Source organism: Eleutherodactylus coqui, chromosome 5, assembly GCF_035609145.1.
Source record: "Eleutherodactylus coqui strain aEleCoq1 chromosome 5, aEleCoq1.hap1, whole genome shotgun sequence".
NCBI classification, from domain to species: Eukaryota; Metazoa; Chordata; class Amphibia; order Anura; family Eleutherodactylidae; genus Eleutherodactylus; species Eleutherodactylus coqui.
This window is the reverse complement of record NC_089841.1, coordinates 48,868,990-48,887,723: the sequence shown is the minus strand read 5'-3', so window position 1 is coordinate 48,887,723 and position 18,734 is coordinate 48,868,990.

The following is an 18,734-nucleotide window of genomic DNA, read 5'->3' as shown; positions in this document are numbered from 1 at the left end:
AGCATGTAGAGGTGCTATATAAAATGTACTCTTTATTCTCCCATCACACAGTAACAGCAATGTTTCGGCCATGAGGCCTTTCTCAAGCTTGACCAGGGTGCATTGTCTGGTCACCAAAAAGGCCCATCCCTCCGGTCTGGAGAAGAGGGGGAGATATGTAGGCAGTTAAAGGGTGAAGTTGTGGATGGAGTATATCTCCCTCCCAGGCTCTTAGTCTGGACAGGGTGGAGATCCAGTCTATAACTTCACTCTGGTTCTCAGCTCAGCTGTAGGCACTGACCCCGTTACTGGAGCATAAAAGGCTGCAGGTCTTTGGAGTCAGTGTCTGACAGCCTGAGGTGGGAATACGACTGCACAGCAGGACCCAAAGAAAGCTCTGAGCACCCTGCGTGGTGCAGCGTTGCATACGTTGTGTTACATGGACTTTTTGTTGCCTTTTTCCTGGAGTGAACTAAAAATAAAAACTGAAGTAAGTTTTAGGCACCTTCGAGTCCAGAGTGTTGTTGCTGCCCCCACCCGCTGGAGAACATTGTTAGATAGGTCATCATCAACATTTAGGTGTTCTGTAAATGACATAATCCACTTTACACAGATTGTGTACGTAATCCTTATAATAGATCTAGAAATTACTTACCATTTTGATATTTCATAAAAATTGTTTATGTAGAGTTCGCGCAAAACTTGTTGGGGTCTGACAATAGACAAAACAGACCTGCGCAGGAGCTAATCCATGCGAAAGTAACTCTATCCGTCTATTTGTTACCTTTTCACAGCTAAGTTTTACGCACCTTCGAGTCCAGAGTGTCTTTGCTGCCCCCACCCCCTGGAGAACATTGTTACATATGGTGTTAAGATGTGGGCAGAAATCCTGACTACTAAGGGCAACGGCACGGTGCCCGGTGAATGTCCTGGGTAAAGCCTGCAATTGCAATGCAAGCACCAACCCCAGCTATGGAGGAGCTGTTGGCGCGTATCGATCGGCTGACGGATGTCCTCCTAAAACATCCTGCCTTAAGGAGGGAAGGAACTCCGACCACAGCTAGGCCCAGAGAGACTGTGCAAAAATTTCTACAAAAGATGATGCCTGATGATGATATTGAGGCCTATCTGACGGTGTTTGAGAGAACCGCAGAACGAGAGAAACTCCCCAAGGCTGAGTGGGTCGAGATTTTAGCACCGTTCCTCACTGCAGAACCACAAAAGGCATACCATGACCTCAGTGCTCACGAGGTAACCAACTACGCCAGGTTAAAAGCAGAGATTCTGGCTCGTCTGGGTGTTACGGTGGCGGTCGGGGCTCTGCGAGTGCATAATTGGAACTACAGGTCTGACCAATCAGCCAGGTCACAAATGTTTAACCTATACCATCTGGTAAAGAAATGGCTGGAACCGGACGTTTGCAAACTTTCCAGATGGTCAATAAGGTCGTGGTGGATCGTTATACCCATGCCCTGTCGGCAGATCTGCAACACTGGGTCGGCCATGGAGGAACCCAGGATGCTAACCTGCTGGTAGCTCTGGTTGACCGCTACACTGCGACTGAGAACTACCTCCGGGATGTCCATTCTGTCCAGACCCCCGCTACGAATTCCAGGCCTACACGGGGTAAGAGACCACTAGATGCCGGAGGAAAGCTGTGGCATGGCGGGAAGGAGGTTGGGCCACCGTTGGAGTTAAAAGGCTCTGATAGCCCCAACCCGTTTGCTAAGCCGAGGAAACCAGTGCCTTTGAGGTGCTGGAGATGCCAGGGGCTCGGGCATGTGTTGGCTCAGTGCCCTATGGAGCCTATGGAGTGTGACGGTGCTTGGCACCGGTCATTCTTTGCCAGTCCTATTTACAAGGCCTCACAGAGACTGGAGACTGAGCCACAACTGTGTCGCATAAGTGTAAACCACCATTCTGTGGAGGCTCTATTGGACTCGGGTAGCATGGTCACCTTAGTGCATGCTAGCCTGATAGCAGAAGGTTTCATATTGGGTAAGCACATAAATGTAATATGTATACACGGTGATACAAGGGTGTAACTTTGAAACTCATGTTGGAACCGTGACCTATGATGTAGGTGTTGTCAAAGGGCTAATGCACAATGTAATATTGGGACACGATTTCCCTGTATTCTGGGACTTGTGGGGAAAAATTATAATCCCTTCTAAAGAGACTGACGCAAACCCAGCTGACCTTACACCTCCGCAGGATAGCGGGGTAAATGTGGACGTTGAACCAGAGAATGTAACTTTTCCTTTACAGGTCTTGGCTGGAGATGACGCTGCGGAGGAAGTCTACCCCTTGGTTCAGGATGTGTCCGATCTGGAGGATGCTCCTGGGAACTTTGGGACAGCCAAGTTAAGGCACCCCAGGCTTATCAATGCAAAAGAAAATGTCGTAGTGATAAATAGTGTGTTACAAGAACCGGGTTCTGACCAACGGCTCCCCCATTTTGCCATGAATAATAACTTGTTGTATAGAGTAACAAAAACAAGCGGGAAAGTGGTGGAACAGTTGGTCGTGCGGAAGCTGTACAGGCGCAAGGTACTAGACTTAGCACATAATCATGTATTAGGAGGACATTTAGGAACTGATAAAACGCAGGATAGAATTCTTCAAAGGTTCTTCTGTCCAGTGGTGTACAAGGACATAAAGGAGTACTGTGAGTCATGCCCTACCTGTCAGATCACCACTCCTGTGTCGCACTTCCGTAGTCTCTTAGTGCCTCTCCCGATCATAGAGGTTCCCTTTGAAAGAATTGGAATGGATTTAGTGGGTCCCATAGTCAAGTCGGCTAGAGGACATCAATACATTTTGGTCGTATTAGCTTATGCCTCTCAATACCCTGAGGCAATTCCTTTAACCCCTTAACGACTGCCCCATCGGGAAACTACATCCTCAGTAAGTGGGCTTTAATCCTAGAGGACGTAGTTTTATGCATCCTCTTAGGATTAATGCCTACTTGCCTGAGGACGTGACAGCTCCATGCTGTCGGTGTCCGCAGGTGGCCGACAGCATGGAGCTGTCATCCCGGGCTGCGGGCAGTCCTCCCCGGCATTGCGATCGGCGCTATCCAATGGATAGCGCCGATCGCAAAAAAGTAAAGAAAAGTGCGTAAAAAGTTAGATATTCAGCTGCCCTGATGGATCGGATCCATCAGAGCAGCTGAAAATTCTTACCTGGCTTGTCGGCGGTGTCCCCCGGAGATCGGGTCCTCCCGGACCCGCCGGCGGTCTTCTGCGCATGCGAGCCAGACGATGACGTCAGGCGCATGCGCAGAAGCCCGGGAGCCCCTGGCAAATTTGAAATCTCCTGGCTCCCGGCTCCTGAAGGTAGCCGGGAACCAGGAGGTGTTACCGGGGACCGCGGTGAGCGGCGATCGCGAAAAAGTTTAAAAAAGTTTTTAAAAAAAGTCAGTTTCACCTCCCCTCATGGATCGGATCCATGAGGGGAGGTGAAAATACTCACCTAAGTCCTCCCCCGATGTCCCGGGACCCGAAGTCCCCCTAGGGCGCGTGCACAGACGGGCTCGAGCCCTGGGAAATTTAAAATCCCTCTGCTCTTGGCTGCCATGTGTAGCCAGGAACAGAGAAATTATACCGGGGACATGATCACTGTTATCCAATGGATGACAGTGATCATGTAAAGTAAAAAAAAAAAGTGTAAAAAGTGAAAAAAAAACTGTAAAAGTAAAAAAAAAAGTTAAAAAAGCTTGCGTTTCATCTTCCCCCACGGATCATATCCATGAGGGAGGATGAAATGACGTACCTAAGGCCTGCGGATTTATCCGCGGACCTTACCCCAGCTTCTGTGCATGCACCCGTCGCCAAAATGGCAGACGCATGCGCAAAAGCCGTGGATTGCCAGGATAATTTAAAATCTCCCTGCTCCTGGCTACAAAACTTAGCCGAGAGCCTGGAGATTTCACGGGGGGCCGCGGTGAGCGGTTCCTGATCACGGGTTCGCCGTTATCCAATGGATAATGGCGATCACGTAAAAGTAAAAAAAAGGTGAAGCTTCATCTCCCCTCACCGATGCGATCGGTGAGAGGAGATGAAACTTTTTACCGGAGGCCTCCGTATTTGCACCCCGACGCGATCTTCCTCCGTGAACTTTCCCGGATCCTGCGCATGCGACCGCCGGCAAAACAGCGAACACATGCGCAGGAGTCGGGGAGCACAGGAAATTTAAAATCTCCTTGCTCCCAGCGACCAACGGTCGCCGAGAGCCTGGAGCAGTGACGGGTGGCCTCGTTGAGTGGTCCCCGGTCACGTGAAAAAAAGGTAGCGATCTACCTTAGGCCGGTCTCACATGACCGGATAGGAATTACGGATTCCGCATGCGTCTGATCCGCGGTAATACGCAGATCAATCGCATTGGATTACACAATTCCGCTCACATTAGCGGGTTGGAATTGTGTAATCCACTCGCAGAAAAGAGAACGCAGCAGGTTCTATTTTACCGCGGCTATCCGCAACATAGAGCCCATTGTGCTCCATTGTTGCGGATATACCGGCTGCCCATACGCAACTACATTGTATACGGGCTGCGGGTACCCGTGTCATCGCTAAGCGAATGTGCAGGAAATACAAATTTTAAAAAAGTACTGCGAATGACCGCCCGTGTGAGTAGGCAGTTATGCGCAGTACAATAGGCGGCCGTACGCAGGGACACAGCCGGACTTACAGCTGGGATCCGCTGCGGGCCTCCGCAAGCAGATTCCACCTATGGCTGCGTGAGCCCGGCGTTATTCAGACCGCTACCTGTGATACGTATTTTACAAGAAGCCCCGGGAACGCTCGCCTTCCTGCAGTTCCAGGAGCAGCTTGTTGAGCGCCTTCTGTGTGAGACCGCCGCACCTCCGCAAGATTACGGAGACTCACGGAGCGCCACTTTTTACACCCCATACCCACCACTGAGGTCAAGAAATACCCCCAAAAAGCATGAGAGGAGGGGGGATACACGGTTTTATTGCCCCATGTACCCATTCCAACCAGCCTCTGTAATTACCCCTGTCTTCGGAAATACCACACAGTTCACATTATTACTTTTATCTAAGATTTGGGGAACGCTGAAAAGGGCGCGGAGGGGGGGAGGAGGATTTTTAGAGAGTCAATTTTTATTCCGTACAAATGAACAATGGGGCCTTGAATTTATTCAGTTCTGCCCTGAAATCCAACGGGTGTTCCCTGCATTACAGGCCTAACCATGTGTCCTAAGTAGATTAGGGCCACAATGGGTATGTCTCTGAACACAGGACAAACAGGGGTATCCATTTTGGGGTGAAAGGCTTCATTCATGTGTGTGCTGTACCAAAAAAGCAGATTTTAAAACGACAGAATTGCCAAAAAAACGAAAATCACATTTTTTTCCTTTTGCTTTGCTTGAATTCATTCAAAAACTGTGGGGTTAAAATGGGCAGTACACCCCTAGATAAATTCGTTAAGGGGTCTAGTTTTCAAAATGGGGTCACTTGTGGGGGTTCTCTTTGGTTTTGGCCGCTCAAGAGCTCTACAAAAGTGCTATGGGGCCTAAAACGCCTTCAAGCAAAATTTATGTTCTGAAAGACACCGACTACTCCTTTCATTTTGGGCCCCATTGTGCATCCACACATAAGATTAGGGCCACAATGGGTATGTCTCTGAACACGGGACAAACAGGAGTATCCATTTTGGGGTGCAAGGCTTCATTCATGTGTGTGCTGTACCAAAAAAGCAGTTTTTAAAACGACAGAATTGCCAAAAAAACGAAAATCAAATTTTTTTCCTTTTGCTTTGCTTGAATTCATTCAAAAACTGTGGCGTCAAAATGGGCAGTACACCCCTAGATAAATTCGTTAAGGCGTCTAGTTTTCAAAATGGGGTCACTTGTGGGGGTTCTCTTTGGTTTTGGCCACTCAAGAGCTCTACAAAAGTGCTATGGGCCTAAAACGCCTTCAAGGAAAATTTATGTTCTGAAAGACACTCACTACTCCTTTCATTTTGGGTCCCGTTGTGCATCCAGACATAAGATTAGGGCCACAATGGGTATGTTTCTGAACACGGGAGAAACGGGGGTATCCATTTTGGGGTGTAAATCCTCATTTTCATGGGTTCTATAGGAAAAAATATATCTTTAAAATGACATATTTGCAAAACTATGAAATTTTATTTTTTCTCCTCTAAATTGAATTAATTCCTGAAATAATACTCATGACCCCCCTCAGTGAATACATTAAGGGGTGTAGTTTTTAAAATGGGGTCATTTGGGGGGGGTATCTATTATTCTGACACTCATAAGCCTTTGCAAACTTGGCTTGGTGCAGGAAAACAAAGTGTTCCTCAAAATGCTGAAAAGTAATGTTAAATTTGTAAGTCCTCTAAATGGTTAAAAAAAACACGAAAATTTTTCAAGTGTGCATTCAGAATAAAGTAAACAGATGGAAATATATATCTTATCAAAAATTTGTACAGTATGTTTGGACATATTTGAGATATTACAGTTGAAAATTTGAAAAAATGACAATTTTTTCAAAATTTTTCCAATATTGGTACTTTTAATAAATATACACAAATTATATCGGTCTCTTTTTACAATCCAAATGAAGTACAACATGTGGCGAAAAAACAATGTCAGAATCACTTGGATATGTAAAGCCTTTACGGAGTTATGCTACGTTGAACGACGCATGTCAGATTTCCAAAATTTGGCTCCGTCACTAAGGCGCAAACAGGCTTTGTCACTAAGGGGTTAAAAAGCCCTACTGCCAAAAACATTGCACGAGAGCTGTCCCTTATGTTCTCCAGAATAGGCCTTCCCAAGGAAATCCTCACAGACCAAGGGACCCCGTTCATGTCCAAAGTAACGAAAGAATTGTGCCAACTCTTTAAAATTGATCACATATGAACCTCAGTATACCACCCTCAGACGGATGGGTTGGTAGAGAGGTTCAATAAGACCCTGAAGCAAATGCTAAAGCAGGTAGTAGAGAAATATGGCCAGGACTGGGACCGTCTGTTACCTTATCTCATGTTCTCCATACGGGAAGTACCACAGGCTTCTCGCCATTTGAGTTGCTACATGGTCGGCACCCCAGAGGGTTGTTGGATATAGCTGGAGAAACCTGGAAGACCGCGTCTACTCCCTATAGGAGTGTCATAGAGCACGTGGCTCAGCTGCAGGACCACATTAATACTGTAATGCCCATTGTCAGGGAACACTTGCTGAGGGCACAGGAGGCCCAAAGCAGAGTGTACAATCGTTCTGCCAGGGTGAGAACTTTTAGTCCTGGTGACCAAATTCTCATCTTGGTGCCTACTGTAGAGAGTAAATTCCTCACTAGATGGCAGGGTCCCTACGAAATCGTTGAGAAGGTAGGCGACATAAACTTTAGAGTGCATCAGCCGGGGAAAAGGAAGCCGTATCAGGTGTACCACGTTAATTTAATAAAACTCTGGAAGGATAGAGAAGCTTTGGCTACCTCAAGCATTGGGAGGGGTGGGCCTACCTCAAGCATCAGGAGGGGTGGGCCGCAGCCCTCCCTGCCCAATGTTAGAGTAGGTGAGGCCCTCTCGGTGTGCCAACGGCAGAAGGCAAAAAAGTTCCTGCAAAGAAACAGAGACAAATTCTCTGACCAGCCCGGTCGTACACACATCATAAAACAGAATATCATAACTGAACCCGGGATGAAGGTAAACGTAAAACCGTATAGGATTCCAGAAGCACGTTAGGAAGCGGTTTCTGCCAAGGTTAAGTGCATGCTGGAATTAGGAGAGATAGAGGAATCAAAAAGCGAGTGGTCAAGCCCCATTGTGTTAGTCCCCAAACCAGATGGTACTTGGAGGTTTTGCAATGATTTCAGGAAGTTAAATGAAATCTCCAAATTTGATGCATATCCCATGCCCAGGGTTGATAAATTTATTGAGAGACTGGGTAATGCCAGACATATCACCACACTTGACCTTACCAAAGGGTACCGGCAAATACCTCTGACTGACAAGGCCAAGGAGAAAACGACCTTCTCAACCTCAGAGGGCTTGTTTCAGTACAAAGACATGCCGTCTTTTAAAGGTTAATGGATCGGATTTTGAGGTCTCACCGTAACTATTCTGCCGCGTACCTAGACGATGTCGTAGTCTATAGTACCGATTGGGAGAGTCACCTTGGGAAGGTACAGGCGGTCATGGATGCCATAAAAGGGGCAGGTTTAACCTTAAACCCTGGAAAATGTGCACTAGCCCTGGAGGAAGCCAAGTACCTTGGCTATGTTATTGGCCATGGCGTCATTAAACCCCAGGTCAACAACGTAGAGGCCATACAGGCATGGCCTAGACCTTTAATAAAAAAACAGGTCAGAGCTTTTTTAGGAATGACCAGGTACTACCGTAGGTTCGTGCCTAATTTTGCCTCCATTGCAGCACCACTTACAGACTTGACGAAAGGGGGCAAGTCGGTAATGGTGGCATGGACAACCGAGCCCGAGTAGGCCTTTCAACATTTTAAAGTCTGCCCTTTGCCAACAGCCAGTATTGATAACGGCCGACTTCTCGAAAGAGTTTATTGTGCAGACGGATGCTTCTAATGTAGGGTTGGGTGCAGTGTTGTCCCAGTCCATAAATGGGGAAGAACATCCAGTACTGTATTTAAGCCGGAAGCGATCTCCTGTGGAGAAGAATTACGCTATTGTTGAACGTGAATGTTTAGCAGTAAAATGGGCACTGGAAGCATTAAGGTACTAGCTTTTAGGGAGAAAGTTCAAATTGGTATCAGACCATGCCCCCTTGACCTGGATGAAGCAAAATAAGGAAAATAATGTGAGAGTGATGAGGTGGTTTCTTTTGCTTCAGAACTTCAAGTTCACCCTCGAATATAGACCAGGCAAGTCACAAGGTAATGCTGATACCTTGTCTAGGGTGCATTGTCTGGTCACCAAAAAGGCCCAGCCCGCCGGTCTGGAGAAGAGGGGGAGATATGTAGGCAGTTAAAGGGTGAAGTTGTGGATGGAGTATATCTCCCTCCCAGGCTCTTAGTCTGGACAGTGTGAAGATCCAGTCCATAACTTCACCCTGGTTCTCAGCTCAGCTGTAGGCACTGACCCCATTACTGGGGCATAAAAGGCTGCAGGTCTTTGGAGTCAGAGTCTGACAGCCTGAGGTGGGAATACGACTGCACAGCAGGACCCAAAGAAAGCTCTGAGCACCCTGCGTGGTGCAGCGTTGCATACGTTGTGTTACATGGACTTTTTGTTGCCTTTTGCCTGGAGTGAACTAAAAATAAAAACTGAAGTAAGTTTTAGGCACCTTCGAGTCCAGAGTGTCGTTGCTGCCCCCACCCCCTGGAGAACATTGTTACATAGGTCATCATCAACATTTAGGTGTTCTGTAAATGACATAATCCACTTTACACAGATTGTGTACGTAATACATATAATAGACCTAGAAATTACTTACCATTTTGATATTTCATAAAATTGTTTATGTAGAGTTCGCGCGAAACTTGTTGGGGTCTGACAATAGACAAAACAGACCTGCGCAGGAGCTAATCCATGCGAAAGTAACTCTATCCGTCTATTTGTTACCTTTTCACAGCTAAACTGCTGAAGAGATTTTGATTTGGGGAAGAGGGTGCACATCATAAGCTATGCCTATACAAACGGGCGGACACGTGAGGGCAGACGCTGTTGTCGCACATATGTAATTATTAAGCTAGCAGGGATATTCGGTGTTGCCCGGGATTAAAACTTGAACGAAGGACACATTAACAGGGATTAACATTTTTAAAAAATCTGTGCTGCCCATACCAACCAATCACAGTGCAGCTTTTATTTTACCTCAGCTGTGTAAGAATTGGTTTCCTTCTTTTAATATGCCGCGCAAGCGCGATTCAGAGCTTGAGCTTTAAAAGTGACTAGAGCTCAAAAATCTGATGACCACGCTGAGGCAAGAAGGCATCAACAAGCTAAAGGCAAGCTGCTCTTAGAGCCGTAGAGACCCCGGAGCATCTCAGGCCTGCACATCGTTTTCACGTGATCCGCCAGAGCCTAAGAAGTTTGTGCAAACTATACCCATCTGCTTTGTGGGGTGCTATGTTCATGTTTTTACAAGTTTTCATACCAGCAGTAACGCATGGCGGGTACCTGTGCCTTATTCTGCATTATGGACTATCATAAGAAAGTTTTTGACAACTTTTCATAGTTACCTCATGGAAAGGGATTCTAGCGCAGTCCACTCTACAAAAAAAACATCTAAGTGAGCAGCAAAGGCATGATCACATGCTCCTGTAGGCACCATTGTCAGTCAGTCCTGGCATCGTGATTATTTGTTTTATATGACAATTCGGGGCCTAATTAAGGCCCCTAGATCTGTCCTGCCACAATGCCTGTTTGAAAATACCATTTTATGACATTAAGAAAAAAATAACAGTGGCAAAATTGTATTTTTTTTTTATTTCAGTCCCACCCCCCAAATGCTAAATTATATTTAGTGAAAAATAATAAGGGTCCTTTTATACAGACAGCATGCCCATGCAACATGATTGCACGATCCCAGACTGTTACATCTATCTACCTGTTCACATAGGGAGATGTGATCTCTGAGCACTTTTATGTACGAACAGCCGACAAATGAGTGTTTTCTCGTTCTTTGGCCCTTTTACAGGGCCTGATAATTGGCCAGTGTAAAAGGCCCTTGAGCCTAGAAGGTACATCTGGTTCCACAAATTAAAAAAAAGAAAAATAAAAAAAATAGACCTCAGACGTACATAAAAAAAAACCCTAAACTGTTTTGTTCATTGGAATGCATGGAAACACAAAAAACACAAATTGCTTCTAGTTGTAATGATTAAAAATGGCTTGGGCTTTAAGGGGTTAAACTTATATATGGTGCCATCAAAGCCATGTGAGAATCCTAATTTTGTTTGTGTTTCACTGGACATGTTGAGACCCTTTTACAGGACTCAACGATTGTCCGCCTTACTGGTCGTGTAAAAGGAGAATGATCAGCTGATGAATGGCCAATTGTTGATTTTCAGCAAGCATAAAAATGCCCGCTGATTGGCTGTGCATGTCCTCGTGTGAAGAGAGAGATGTACAGCTGGCCTATGGGGACAAAGGATGGTACAATCGTCCTCATATCTGCGATTCTTGGCCGATGTAAGAAGAAAAGTGAGTGCTGATCAAAGTGCTCCTCAATTAGTGCTGAGTACTTCGGGGCAAAAATCATCCCGTGTAACAGGACCCCTACTGTACAGCACTGGAAATATTTATAGGGATGTCAGGCTGAACTGCAATTATATGACAGCAGATTCCCCAATAATGTCTGTGGTCAAGTATGTCCAATCAGAAATCTAATTAGAAGCTTGCTGAAAATGAGTGAAAAGCAGCAAAAAAGCAACCAGAGAAAAAGAAATTCAAAGCTCACCATCCTTGCTTGCAGCAATGTAACAGTTTGTAGTTTTAGAATCTTTCCACTAGGTGGCAGTATTGTTTTAATGTAGAACAGTTGTCTATACCATTTAAAGAGATCCTCCAGTTTTGGAACAATATTGTGATGCAGCCACTTCTCCAAAACTGGTTGTTAAAATAGCCCAGAACTGGGGAGAGTTGGGATCCAGACCCCCCAATGGATTATGAAACAAGTCAGCACACTGTTACCATTAAGGTTATAGAGGGAGTGGTAGTTGTACACTTTTTGCAGCTGAGAAGCCCCCCCTTCCCTTCCTAATTGGCCTTGGTTTGTCCTCCTCTGGATCAACGCGGTTGGATTATACAGTAGGTTGGATTCGATGGATCGGTGCCTTTTTTCAACCTTATCAACTATGTAACATATAAACTTATATGGCAGCGATTAAAGGGGGTTTCCAAGATTTAAAAAAATTCTCTAGGTGGGGAGTGGTTTATAATAGAAAAATAAGCCATACACACCTCCTAAAATGCCCCCTCCAGTCTCTCACAGGAGCCCCAGTCCCTAATAGGGGCGTAACTATAGGGGATGCGGTTGCACTCGGGCCCAGGAGCCTTAGGGGGCCCATAAGGCCTCTCTTCTCCATATAGGGAGCCCAGTACTTTGAATAAGGGTGCGTTCACACGAGCGCATAAACGGCGCGTTTTTGCGCCCAATCGTATAAACGTGACCATCTGAGGCGTTGGTTTCCAATGTATTCGTTCGCACGGGCGATTTTACAGCGCGTAAAAACGGCAACCCGAAAAAAAGACGGAACATATGCGACCGAAATACGCGCCAACGCATATTCGATGGCCGAAAAGATAGTTTGCAAAGTAGGAACAAACGATAATACGCTTTCTAGCTCTGGTCATGATTGCCGAAAAAGTTCTTTCCGGCGATTAAACGCTGCGCACGTGCGAACGTAAATACGCCTACGCTCGTGTGACCGTGCCCTAAAGAATTAGAGTTGGGGGCCCTATTACAGATTTTGCATTGGGGTCCAGAAACTACAAGTTACGCCTCTGGTCCCTGACATTCCGATCCAGGAAGACGTTGTAGCAGTCATGTACTATTCATTGTGCTCAAGACCACTAAGTTAATCACAGGCTACTGCCATGAATGTCACATGACTGCGGTGATTAGCTGCTCACATGCACGATGAACGGCACGTGATTTCAGCAGCTTCTTTGGGGATTAAAGCAGTAGGGACTTTCATTCTCCCACTGGATTTTGTTTTAAATCTCAGGCAACCCCTTTAAGCTGACTTTCCAATAGATCTTTGTATTGCTTGATTCTAACACTGCAACACTGGACTCCACAAGCCCTCTGTAGGTGTCCTGGCACATGGTGGCAGCATCAAGTCTTGTAAGCTGCTCTGTGGATTGGTCTTGCTTCCCCAGCACAAATCACAGATGATCATATTGATATTTGAGAATTTGGAGGACAAGTCATCCCCTTCATCTCTTTGTCATGTTTCTGAACAGTTCCTGCTATGCATTACCCTGCTGATAGAGGGCGCTGCCATTAGGGAATCCCTGCCATGATGCTATGAAAGGGGGATTTTTTTCTGTACAATATTAGGCAGGGGGTATGTGTCACATCACATGATGGCAGGATAAGTACCTAGCAGAACATTGCCCACCACACTGCTTCCACCAGCTTGTCTTTTTCCTATAGTGCATCCTGGTGTTATCTCTTCCCCAGATAAGTTATGCACCCGGCCGCCAACATGAAATAAAACATGATTCATCAGACCAGGCCACCTTCTTCCATTGCTCCATGGTCCAGTTCTGGTGCTCACATGTCCATTGGAGGCACTTTTGGCTGTGGACAGGGGTCACATGGGCTCTCTGATCAATATCTAGAGATGCTCTAAACAGTCGTCTACACATCACAATTTGGTCCTTGTGACAGCTGCTCAGATCCGCACACTTGTCTAGTTTTCATACTTCCAACATGTCAACTTATTGACTGATCACTTGCTGCCTGATATATTCTCCCCCCCCCCCCCATCCCCACCAGGTGCAATTGCCACCAGTTAATTGTTAATTGGCACCATTAATTAAGTGCTATTCACTTCACCTGGCAGTGGTTTTACGCTGATCCGTGTGTAGATACATAGATGTTACATAACATATGAAGCATCTGGTGACATAGCGTCTCTCTGATGTTATTACTAGTACTCCTTCATTTCTTCACTGGTGCACTCCAATAAGAACATGTTATTGATAGGGGTCGTCCCACCAAGCATCTTACCTCTATCCGCAGGATATCCATGGGATAACTCGCTGATTTGTGATTGGTGTGAGTCTGACCACCAGTCCGAAGAATAGGGCTCCAGCTTGTCCTGAAGTGAAGGCACCAGTGGTCACACATGCGCACCACTGCTTATGTGATGTCTATGGCACCACCAGAGATTAGTGAGCACTTGTACTCCACCATCTCCAGCGACCCACTGAAATGATTGGCGCCGTGGTGCACATTTGTGATGGCTGCTCTCCTCACATTATCTATCTTGCACGGTCATGTGCTATGATGTATGTGGGTACTGTGGCCAATTGGACACAGCGGTCATGAGTGACTGGGCAACCCAGAAGTCAGGAAGGACAACTGGAGAGGAGCAACTTAGACAGTAAAAGAGTTGAGTATATTGTTTTTTTTTTTTAATTATACAGCATAAGAGGGAGCGGGGGATCATTATTATTGATGGGGCAACAAGCGGGAACACTATTGCTGATGGGGGCAATAAGAGGGATCATTATTACTGATGGGGACAACAAAGGGAATCATTATTACTGTTGGGGGCAAGAAGGGGGAGCACTATTGCTGATGGGGGCAACAAGAGGGATCATTATTACTGATGGGGCAACAAGAGGGATCATTATTACTGATGGGGCAACAAGAGGGAGCACTTTTAATGTTGTGTCAATATGGGGGATAATTCTCGGCACTTAGCCCCGCCCATCCGGCCTCCTTTCATTGCAAATAGTGCAGAGGGGTGGAGAGGAGGCAGAGAGGGGGCGGGAGCTCAGTTCCTGCTCCTGGCTTTTCGATCCTCCCCCCCCCCCCCCTGCAGATGAGGATGACGTATATTGGCTCGGCGTGAAAACCAAACCGATATACGTTTGTGTGAATGCAGCCTAAGGGTGACTACCCACTAGCGTTTGCGTATTTGCTGCGTTTTTTTTTCCAGGTGTCTATGGGGCTTTCTAATGTTAAAAACACATCGTGGCGAAATCGCGATTTTGCGCGATGCTACTTTAACATTAACAAGTCCCATAGACCCCTGGAGAGAAAAAACACTGCGAATTTAGCAGTGAAAAAGAACTGTAGTGGGTAGTCACCCTTATGAAAGCAGAAAATCTGTCTCTGTTGCCCATAGCAACCAATCACAGCGCAGCTCTCATTTCTTATACTGCAGTGGTAAAAGAAAGCTGTGCTGTGATTGGTTACTATGGACAACAAAGACAGATTTTCTGTTAGATCTATCTATCTATCTCATATCTATCTATCTATCTATCTATCTCATATCTATCTATCTATCTATCTATCTATCTATCTATCTATCTATCTATCTATCTATCTATCTGTCTCATATCTATCTATCTATCTCATATCTATCTATCTATCTCATATCTATCTATCTATCTATCTATCTCATATCTATCTATCTATCTATCTCATATCTATCTATCTCATATCTATCTATCTATCTATCTATCTATCTCATATCTATCTATCTATCTATCTCATATCTATCTATCTATCTATCTATCTATCTCATATCTATCTATCTATCCCATATCTATCTATCTATCCATCTATCTATCTATCTATCTCATATCTATCTATCTATCTATCTATCTATCTATCTATCTATCTATCTAATATCCCATATCTATCTCATATCTATCTCATATCTATCTATCTATCTATCTATCTATCTATCTATCTATCTATCTATCTATCTATCTATCTCATATCTATCTATCTATCTATCTCTCTCATATCTATCTATCTATCTATCTATCTATCTATCTATCTATCTATCTATCTATCTATCCCATATATATCTTTCTATCTATCATCTATCTATCTCCTATCTATCTATCTATCTCATATCTATCTATCTCCTATCTATCTATCTATCTCATATCTATCTATCTATCTCATATCTATCTATCTTTCTATCTATCATCTATCTATCTATCTATCTATCTATCTATCTCATATCTATCTATCCATCTATCTATCATCTATCTATCTATCTCATGTTTATCTTTCTAGTACTGCAAAACTTGATAGATTTGTTCTTCAAGATTCTGAGAGCCATTTTGGTTGTCACCCAGCTTTCTTAGAATGTGATAAAACAGAAAAAATGGGAATAAAATGGAAACTTTTTGATTTAAATAAAAATGAACTTCAAATTTAGATTTAATAAAACCACAGGCCTTCTCCTCCACCTCAAATGGACGCACAGTAATATGTCCACAGATGTAGCAGAGCTAAGTTTATTATAGCTCATCTTGATAAATTGATGGTAACATGACATAGAAAAGCAGGTTAATTTACCACAGTATCTTTACTCCCACTCCACAGCTTCCAAAAGAGTTAAAGAACGCATTCGGCTCTGCTACATCTGTATCTCCTCTACATGGAGATTTCCATAGGAATATCTGTAGGAGCTGGAACTGAGGAATGAGTGCACACACTGTAATCCCAGCTCCTCCTCTACCTCTCCAGTGAGATTCCCAGAGAAACAAGAGCTTCAGTCAGCTCCACTGCAGCCTCTCAGATGATTATTCATAGGCCGAGAACTTTCACCCTCTTGTAAGGCGAATACCTTCTGGAAACAAAGCCAAGTATTTTTGTTTTTATTTATTTACTTGTTTTTCTTGTCGTTACTTCAAAATTCCATTTTTCCCCCCCTGAAAAAAATTGTTTATTTTTGTACAAAGTGACCGCGTGTTCCAAGTGCCACTCACTCACTACGGCTTTTCATTCCAACTTCATTAGATAAGAGTGTGAAAACAGTTCTCCCAAAGAATGTTCCACACAGACAGACCACGCTGCAATACACACCAAGCACTAATTCTACTCAGTGCTATGAAACATACCAGAAGCTGCAGGGATTCCAGGCCGGCCCCTGTGAGTAGATTCACTCATTCTAACAATTCAATGCAGAAACTCATTCATTTCCCAACAAAAAGAGCTAGAAAATGATTAGATGTAGCAGAGCTGAATGCGTCATTTCAGTAGTTAGAGGCTCTTTTGTTGGTTTATTGTAATACCGCAATTTTATTGCAGTCCTATTAGAAGAGATAAGATATTGCAATATCAGCATCATGAGTGCTGTCCTATAGCAAAGTCATCTCTGCTACACCTATGTATTATTGGTGCACTCTGATAAGGCTATAAGTAAAGAATTTAGTAGGTTTACAGAGCTGTGTTTCTCATTTGCTGCAGCACATTTGTGGTTTTACATAGGACTGCAGGAAAAAACTAAACTTACTCATTATCTAAGAGCATTCTGAGGACACAATCAATATACAAATGTAGCAGTGTCGAGTTTGTACATGATCTGTATGACTCAACAAAATGTAGTGGGCTGTATCTGTCACATGGCACAACCATTATATTATGATGCATGAGGTTTTACATCCAGGCAACCTACCATATCCCCAAATAATGCAACCCCAGTAAGCTAAATGCCTGCACAGGACTAAACATCCATATATGACCAACTCAGCTCTGCTACATCTGCTATCATAGTGAGTTTATCATAGTGTTAAATGTAAAATTCAACTCTGCTACATCCCACAGCTATACCCACATATTATGTTAATTTAGTGAGGTGTTATAGTCTTAAGCCCAGTTGCACGCTTGCCGCGTGTGAGTGTTGCATCAGTCCGTGTGCTGTCTGATATATGGACAGCCCGCACATTAACATGCATTTGCGTGTTCTTAATCCTCCTCCATGTTAAGGACAAGAATAGGACATGCAATAAGTTTTTTCATATGGACCATCAGTGTAGAGCCCCATAGACTACAATGGGTCTGTGTGCTGTTCGTGAATTAACATGGACCCAAATACACTAGTGTGCTGGAGGCCTCCATTACAAATACAGCTCTGAACATCTCATAGCTACAGATGTAGCAATGACTAACTTGACAAACAGGATGCTAGTGATTGCACTAACACTGTGTTAGAATGGCGTGCTCCATTAACAGCGTAACGTGCCATTGTGCGCAACTCTAATTCCGTTAGAGTGCCTTTTGTCAATTTTGCGGAATCTGTAGCCTACTATACTATCATGTCAAGTTCAGCTGTTCTACGTTTCACAGGTTAAGATAAAACAAATTATCATGTTTTAATACAAATTCAGCTCTGCTATATCCAACATGCATATTATCTTAACTCAGTAAACTATCCTAGTGTTAAATGATAAATTCAGCTCTGCACCATCTCACAGCTATTCTTAATTTAATGAGTTATGCTATTCTAAATTGACAAACTCAGCTCTGCTACATTGCACAGATCTATCTTAATAGTGAGTCATCATAGTGTTAGAGCGCAAATTTAGCTCTGCGACATCAAACAGCTATATATCTGCTACATTATCTTAGTAACTTATCATAGTGTTAATTAACTAACTCCGCTCTGCTACATCCCACAGGAATATAAACTTATTAGTGTTGCATGTAAAATTCAGCTTTTAGCATCACACAGCTATATCTACTATGTTATATAATAATAAATGACAAATTCAGCTCTGCCACATCCCACAGTGAGTCATGATAGTGTTATACAACAAATCCAGCTCTCTACAACATCCTCCAGCTATTCTTACTCTATCACCTTAACTGAATGCATTTCCTACTCACAAATAATAAACCCAGCTCTGCTACATCTCGATAGCAATAGTCAAATAACTCAAATCTCTCTAAATCCACTGCTAATATCTCTAGCAGCAGCAGGCAATGAAATCACTGTGTCAATAAGCGCACTGGAGAATGTGGATGTGAAGTGTTTTACATTCTCCACATGCTTTTCTATTATTTTACAGATTCCTGCATACCAAGAAATGTATGGATTCCTATAAGTGCCTATAGGGGATCCTCTCTGCTCTGTCACTATCTCATGTTGCAACAGCAGTCAAGGTTCTAATCACCTTTTTTAGGTTCTGGTGACTTTTTTGGTGCTTGGATTTATGTCAAGACTTTTTTTTTGCTTTTTTGCTTTTTTTTGCTGCTGCAGGCTGTGGTGTGTACAGCTTTAAGAAAGAGGCGGATGTCTGAGAAATGACGTAGGAATGTTAATGAGTAACT